At 42.8% G+C, this 7,651-nt stretch overlaps 1 long non-coding RNA gene across 2 annotated transcripts; it reads right to left on the minus strand.

Moving 5' to 3' along the window:
• Window positions 1–477: 477 nt before the first annotated feature.
• On the minus strand, window positions 478–7,393 carry LOC127531248 (uncharacterized). Of its 2 annotated transcripts, none has more exons than XR_007938193.1 (3): window positions 6,560–7,393; window positions 4,134–4,251; window positions 478–3,984 (listed from the first exon to the last, which is right to left on the minus strand). It is a non-coding gene; the product is annotated as an uncharacterized LOC127531248 (long non-coding RNA). The 2 variants fall into 2 exon arrangements; XR_007938192.1 differs by having other exon boundaries at window positions 478–3,946; window positions 6,560–7,385.
• Between the last annotated feature and the right edge of the window lie 258 nt (window positions 7,394–7,651).

Genomic DNA, 7,651 nt, shown 5'->3' on the forward strand with positions numbered 1-7,651 from the left:
AAGAGCCGTACACAATTATACACAGTATAAATAAATGTCTCAGAGGAAATCTAAAATCATTATGAAATTTTATATGAACTTTTGAAACATATGATATTTCAATTTAAATTCCACAATTACATTGAAATATACCCGATCTGCCTTGTATTAAAAGTCCAAACTGGTTATTTCTTCCCCTTTTGAGCATATTACTGTGAAAAGGCAGACCAGAGGACAAACTGGGTTTTAGTTTTCAATCTTGGGATTTTTTTCAGTGTGAAGGCCTCTAGAGTAATATCCAGGAGGTTTTTGAAGGGGACCAAATTATGTTAAACAGCAGTCCATGGCTAAATGTTGAAGAGTGTCTTCAGGGTTTCGACTTTTACATCCCTAGGCCTGTCTGGTATTCCAAAAAAAACTTAAAAAGGCCTTTAGTATTAAAATGAAGCCCTCTTTATACGTACATATAAATTATATTAATCAAAGCTTCATTTCACATAACTTCAAGAGAGGGGTTTATTTATATTCACAGCCATATTTTATTGACAGAAATAAGGCACACTTACAAAAGAAAATAGCATTCACGTCACTGCCATTATTGAAATGACTAAAATGTATGCAGCATCCATCCCTGGCTGGCTTTAAAACAATCATCATTACCATCTGCAGCAGCATGGCATTACACAGCAGCATTAGTGTACGACCACAACAGACAGCAAGGAAAAAGAGTGTGGAGAAATGGAATTCACTGCAGATAACCAGCAGTTTAGATATCCCAGTGCCACCATCAGGAGCTATTCCAATATTCAACGAGAGAACACAATGCTTAATTCATGAGGTCATTAAAGAAATTGTCCGCTGCATTTGAAGATATGTTTCAACAATGTTTTTTACAGCATGGCAGCTCTTTACAACAGTTTGGAACCAGGCAGAGACAGTCCAAATACAGGCTGGCACACACAGAATGACACTAAGATAGCACTTTATACCACATCATTGCCACTGTTTTGGGTTTGTTTGTTTTTGTAAGTGTGTGGTAATTACAGCATCAATGAACAATTCTGAATCTGACGCAATCTTTGCGAGTAAATGTGACAAAATAATAAATGAATAAATGAAGTTTTTAGTTGCATCTTTAATTCTTAATAAGCAACATGTATGAGTTTTATGTAGATGCGCACCAATGCGGCCACTTTTAAAAACAAATATATTGTCGCAGGCTTAGAGTGTATCAGCGATGTGAGTATAAAGTGTTCACATGATACAAAACAACTTCATCATGTGGCAGCAGCGATGTCAGCCAGCCGAAGCCCTACAGCAGCAACAATAAGAATCCCACAGACAACAAGAAACAAACGGTGAGAGGACATCAACACCACACCACCTCCAACAGTCAACACGCAAATGCAGGGGAGAAAATGTGTGTGTGTGTGTGTGTGTGTGTGTGTGCACGTGTGTGATTTTAAATTTTTTTATTCATCTGTGATTATGCCACAAATGCTCTATTTTACGTCCTCCTACACACGTTTTAGCATGTCTCTTTGTTTGTTTCCACAAGGAAAGGAACAGTAATTATCAGCTAAGCCAAGTGTTAAACATATAATTTTATTATTTGAATAATCTGCAATGGTAATGACTTGGATGATTTGTATAATTACAAACATGAGCATGTCTGAGTGACTCTGTGGCTAACTTTAAAATTAACTACTGCCTGGGAATATTGTACACGACCAAAAAAAAGGATTATTTTGATATTCCATACTCGTTCTCGGAAGGTGTGTAAAAAATGATTTACACTAGCCTGGTGGTATGGAAATCTCAAGCGAATGATCATGGGAGGTGACATGTGTGGGGACATGGCTTTATGAGTCAAGCTGATCCTATTAGATGTTTAAATGGATTTTACATGGGTGTCAAGGTTCAGAATGTGACATCAGACATGGAGAGGGAATCCATATTCATGGTGGATTGCCCCAGCCGGCAACACAGAAAAAGCTGGTTATAGACCATTTGAGCCAGAGGTAATTGTTTATCTAGACACTTCTCTCCTCAATGCATAAATTGAGCTGTCGACCAGTCATGGTAGACATTTTGTTTTCTCTCTCTCTCTCTCTGTGTGTGTGTGTGTGTGTGTGTGTGTGTGTGTGTGTGTGTGTGTGTGTGTGTGTGTGTGTGTGTGTGTGTGTGTGTGTGTGTGTGAGTGAAGCGCAGCGGCTGCAGCAGTATTATATGTAGCGTAAACCTCACTGTGATAAATGTCATTTGAGCAGCTATTTGCATAAAAAGGGATGTAAAGGGAGAAAGTAAGAGGCTGCTCAGCTCAGCGCTGCCCATAATAAATGCACTACATGGAGCTGAATAAAACAGGGTTCCACTCCATAACCACAGCCGCTAGAAATACAGCGCAATACAGTCTACTGATACCTCATTAAATATTACAGGCCTGCCCATATTAGCCAAGGAGATACTGATCCTTTTAGACTAAGATGCTGCAACATTTTGTTCAGCTTTGCGTCATTTAAAAAAAAATAAATAAACAGCAGGATTTTGACCACCAGCAGGTACTGAACCATTCTATTAAAATAAAATAAAATTATCTTATTTTTGTTTCTTTTTTTCTTTTTCTTTTAGTTAGCCCGTTTTTGTGCTTTGGCCACAAAATGACTCAACAAAAACTGTGCCAGCAGCTGGAGTTATAAACGCTGTCTTGGACCACAGAGCTGCAGGGCCGACAATGGTTCCTTACTTAAATTTATCTTTTTTTCTTTTGTTGTGTGTGTCACTGTTGTTGTTTTGTTGTTGTTGTATGTTTGATTGTTTTAAATCATGCTTAATTTAAGTAGGAGTCTGTATTTTAAAATTTTGAGCCCCTATTTTAAAGGGGGACCCTGTGTTAATACTTCACTTTGATTGTTTCTATTTTATGCTTCCACGTTTTATTTAATCTAATTTCCCCCAATAAAAATGGGACAGCCCCAAGGCCGAAAGCAATGTTTCGTCTTTGATGATGACAGCACTAAAATGAAGTATGCCGTGTGTGTGTTTTTAAGTTGCTGTTATGCACTGGTCATCAGGCCACTGCTTGTCATAAAGTATAGTTAAAATTTCAAATGACTACTTAGGCCTGACCTTCGTATCGTTGTATTTTAAATGTACAAGAATGTGTACAGCCTGTCATGCTGGCCTTGCATGATGGGAACAAGTTCTGCAGATATGCAGTATCATGCAGATAGAGGGAAATGATCAGAAGTTGCAGTCAGATGAGACATAGAGCAGTTTTTACTCTGTGAGGCTGAACAATCTCAAGGCAACGTATCACACACAAAAATAACACACACTCACACACACACTATGCTGTCCATCACCACAGAGACAGAGACAGACTGACAGATGTATTGTGGGACAGATGTAAGAACACTCTTGAGATCAAAATATGGCTCAGCAGGCAGGAGGTGGTCAGGAAAAAAATCAAAAAACAAAAAAAAACATTGCAATGCACTACAAATCAAAGAGAGGTGGGTTTTTCTTTTGGTGGAGCGTGGGGGTGAGGCTTCACCCAAACTGACAGACCTCCATGGGTGGGTGGGTTGTTGGGGTGAGGTGAGGTGGATGGGTGTCGGGGGCTGGGGGTGTTGCTGGTATTGGGCGAAGAGAGGACTCTCCTCGACTACGCGTATTCTTAAGCAATAACAACGTGATCCGTATTATCCACCCAAGAATACCCGTCACCGAAGAGAGTCTTTCAGTAAACACAGGGAGCTAAGCCAGAAACCATGTGAGCAGCGCCACTGCAATCGTATCATCATCATCACCACCACCATCACCACCATAGCCATCGCCGCCGCCAACAGCCCCCCTTCAGGCTCCAGTGGCAAACAGACACATACACATATAGAGAAAGCGGGGCAGTTGCATTGATTGAAGACGCCTCGCTGCAGTGTGAGGCAAGGCTCCATCAATGGCTCCTCTGCAAAGGAGAAAATTGACAACGGTGGCATTTTCAATCTGAGCCAGGAGCGTGTGTGAAGGGGAGAAACAGAAAAACAAAAAAGAAGGGTATGTAAAATCTGAGGTTAGCTTGATTTAGTCTGTCTGGAGGTGACAGGGGTGTAGGGAGCGAGGCAGAACCCGGACTCCTACAGCGAGCCTCTTACCTGGGCCACGGCCTGACAGCACTGCCCCTGTCTCCTGGAAGGCCTGATCCAGCGATGACATTCGGTTTTCTTGGTGCTGTTGCTGCTCCTGCTCTGCCCTATCCAGGTGTAATGAGATCTGGGAGGGAGGTTTGGGTTGTGGGGGGGTAGGAGGGGTGAGAAGGTGGGTGAGGGGGGACAGGGGAGGGGCAGGGGGGTGAGGGTTGCATTGCACACACAGGGGAGACGGAGGGTTAGGGAGGTCAAGCCGGGAGCTGCCGCGATGTGACAATAGCTCTGTACACTCCATTACCAACACCAACACCTCTATCTGCCCTCCCCACCCCCACCACACGGGGAGAGAAATCAACACATGGATCACACCACAAGAGGGAGGGTGCAGTGCATGCAGAGGACTCATTTGATTATATAAAAATAGTGTTTTTGCATTGCTTTGTTTTGGGTTTTTGTTGTTGTTGTTGTTGTTGCAGCACACCCAGTCTTCACTCCAGCCTCTCCCAGGATAATTACTGTTGTGCAGCACAGCTTAGAAAACAAACATTCAAGTCAAATTTATTTTTATGGAGATATGACATTTATTTACCTCACAATTTGAAGATGGTAAATTTGAAAAAAAAAATGAATTCTTAAATGTTAAACCAGAAATTGTCATTAGGAATTTCACTTTTAATTTTGAAATGAAAACAATGAGTTTAAATAGTGGAGTGAGGCTGTGAGTAATGAAATTTGTTTGAACATTGAAAAGTTCAAGCAAATTTATTCCATTCTATTCTAATTGAACTAGCCAGCTAAATACAAAGAGTATGCTCCAGCTAAGCTGATCCAGAATCATTCCATTGATTTGTTGTCTCAAATCAATATTTACAATTACTCTACGGGTGGTTTGGTAAAAGGAATAAGCTTGTCGATGTGTGTCTACTCCATGCCAAGAGGAGACATTAGATTGTTTCTAAGTGATTATCTCGTTGCACACATTTATCGAAACTGAAAGATAATAGTATCATTTGTTTCCTCAAACCATAATTAAAGACTGACATTGAGAGAAAATGCAGTTTAAATGTTTTAACATCAGCAAAAAATTACTGGATTTGCAGTAAAATTGGTAGAAAAACCAGACTTATGTTGAAAAATTGTAACTCTGCAGAGGGGCTGAAGCAGGATGAATTGAATGGACAAACTGATAAACAGAAGCAACAGCTCCTGTCAGGGAGGAGGGGGAGGGGGGAGTAAAATGGAGAAATACTCAAACAAAGAATGAACAGATAAAGCAGGAAGAAAAGAAGAAAGCAGATGAGACACTAATTTCCATTTTTTTCCTCCTCTTGTCTGTCCAGCTTCTTCTTCTCTATTTCCTCTCTCGTCCTCCACTCAGCCGACCGCCCTGGAACACTCGACCCAGGAGACACACTAATAGAAGCACATACATGCACATACACTCAGCCAAAACCAGGAAGACCCCCATCCATCCGCCCACCTAACCACCCCTGAGCTGCAGAGAGCTGGGATTTACCACCCGCAGCCAAGCACACACACACACACACACACACACACACACACACACACACACACACACACACACGTAAATACACACACTCATCTAGCCCGGACCAACCCAGGCCATCTGTAGAGAGGGAGAGAAAAGAGAACCTAAGGGCTTCTACTAGAGATCACCACTCACTCACACACACACACACACACTCACACTCACACACACACACACACACACACACACACACACACACACACACACACACACACACACACACACACACACACACACACACACACAGGTCGGCCAGCCCAAGTATCATTGATTGTTCCGTGGAAACACCCCAGAGACTCATCTGATTACTCTAAGAGCAGAGGCAACAGCTAAAATCAAACACTAGGAATGTACTCTCACCTTTGCCTTCATTCAAACTTCCACACACATAAATTCCACACACAGCCAACAGAATACCACAGGTTGTCAGGAACAGGAGGCAGTAAAGATGATGAGTAGTATAGAAGTGAAATGTTTTTTGTTCTTTTTCTTTCTTTCTTTTTTTACATTTATTTTTTTTGACACTATGGAATTGTAATGTATCTTTCTTTTCTTAACTTAACTTACATGACCCTCCTTTCACACACATGCAGTCACCCACTCACTCATGCCTCTGACTGAAATTCCCACAAGCCTGATGAATATGACAATAGTTTACAGGGTATTTGGAGAGGAAAATGAGATTAAACACATTTGTGCAATGTAGAAGCACAAGTAAAGACAAACATTGCAAGTAAATGGAGAAATAATGGCAAAAATAAGAAATAAAAATCTCCTCAAATCAGAAAATGTCGAAAATGTTTTCAAGAATTTTCCAACAAAAGAAAAAGGAGTGGGAAAGAAAAAGGATGAAACCACTCTGTGTGCCATGGTGGCCTCTTACCCTCTCTTCCTCCTCTCCTGTCTGCTCTCCTGTAACCCAGGGTGTTGCCTCTTCTCTGCTCTCCTGATGCACCTCTTCTAAAATTCCCTCCCCTTCTTTCCTTCCTTCTCTTCTGTTGATACCGCGCTGAGGATCCATGGCAAACTGGGAGGTGGTGATCTCCCTCCCCCTCCCAATTCCAGGAAGAGCTCCCTGAGGAGAAGGAGGAGGCAGATCCCGGCAGGAGATGGAGGATCCAGCAGCAGGAGCGGCGGCGGTGGTGGTGGAGGTAGCGGTGCTGATGTTGCAGCTGCTGCTGCTGCCAGAGAGAGGGAAGAGGGAGGGATGGATGCTTAACAAAAGATCATCTCATCCTCTGTCCTTCTCTGCTTCTTTTCCTTTCTCTCCTCCACTTCTTCTTTTTCTTCTTCCACTCTTCCTGTCGCTCTCACCTTCCCCGCTTCTCTCCCAGCGCTGAAAGAAGCCAGTTGTTGCTTTGCCGCGGCAAATGAACTGACAGCCGGCGACGAGCCGGTAGAGCGAATGAGAGAGCAGAGAGCAGACGGATGGGGGAGAGAGAGAGAGAGGGAAAGAGAGAAAGGGAGAGCATGTGGTGTGATGTGGCATCTGTGAGAGAGTGATAGAGAGGAGAGAGAGAGGGATATGAAGGTAGAAATGGACGGGGGGTGGGAGGATGGACAAAGTGGGAAGAGGAGGAAAATGATGGAGAGAGAAAAGGTGGGATGAGGTGGGGTGCATGGAAGGATGAGAAAGAGAGAGCACACAGGAGGAAAAAAGAGAGATGTAGAGAAACAGAGAGTGAGACAGGTAGTGCAGCAATGAAAACCTTCAGCCACCAGCAATCTCTCTGACGGACTCGTCCCTGCGATGAGGAAAGCCAGAGAATAATTAGATTTGAGGTTTTTATACACACACACACACACACACACACACACACACACACACACACACACACACACACACACACACACACACACACACACACACACACACACACACACACACAGGCACCTGGTAATGGTGGATTAATAGATGTGCTGAGCGCTTCACGGCCCTCAGTCAACACATCCACCAGCAACCAGAACCCACTAA

Source organism: Acanthochromis polyacanthus, chromosome 20 (genome assembly GCF_021347895.1).
Source record: "Acanthochromis polyacanthus isolate Apoly-LR-REF ecotype Palm Island chromosome 20, KAUST_Apoly_ChrSc, whole genome shotgun sequence".
NCBI lineage: Eukaryota > Metazoa > Chordata > Actinopteri > Pomacentridae > Acanthochromis > Acanthochromis polyacanthus.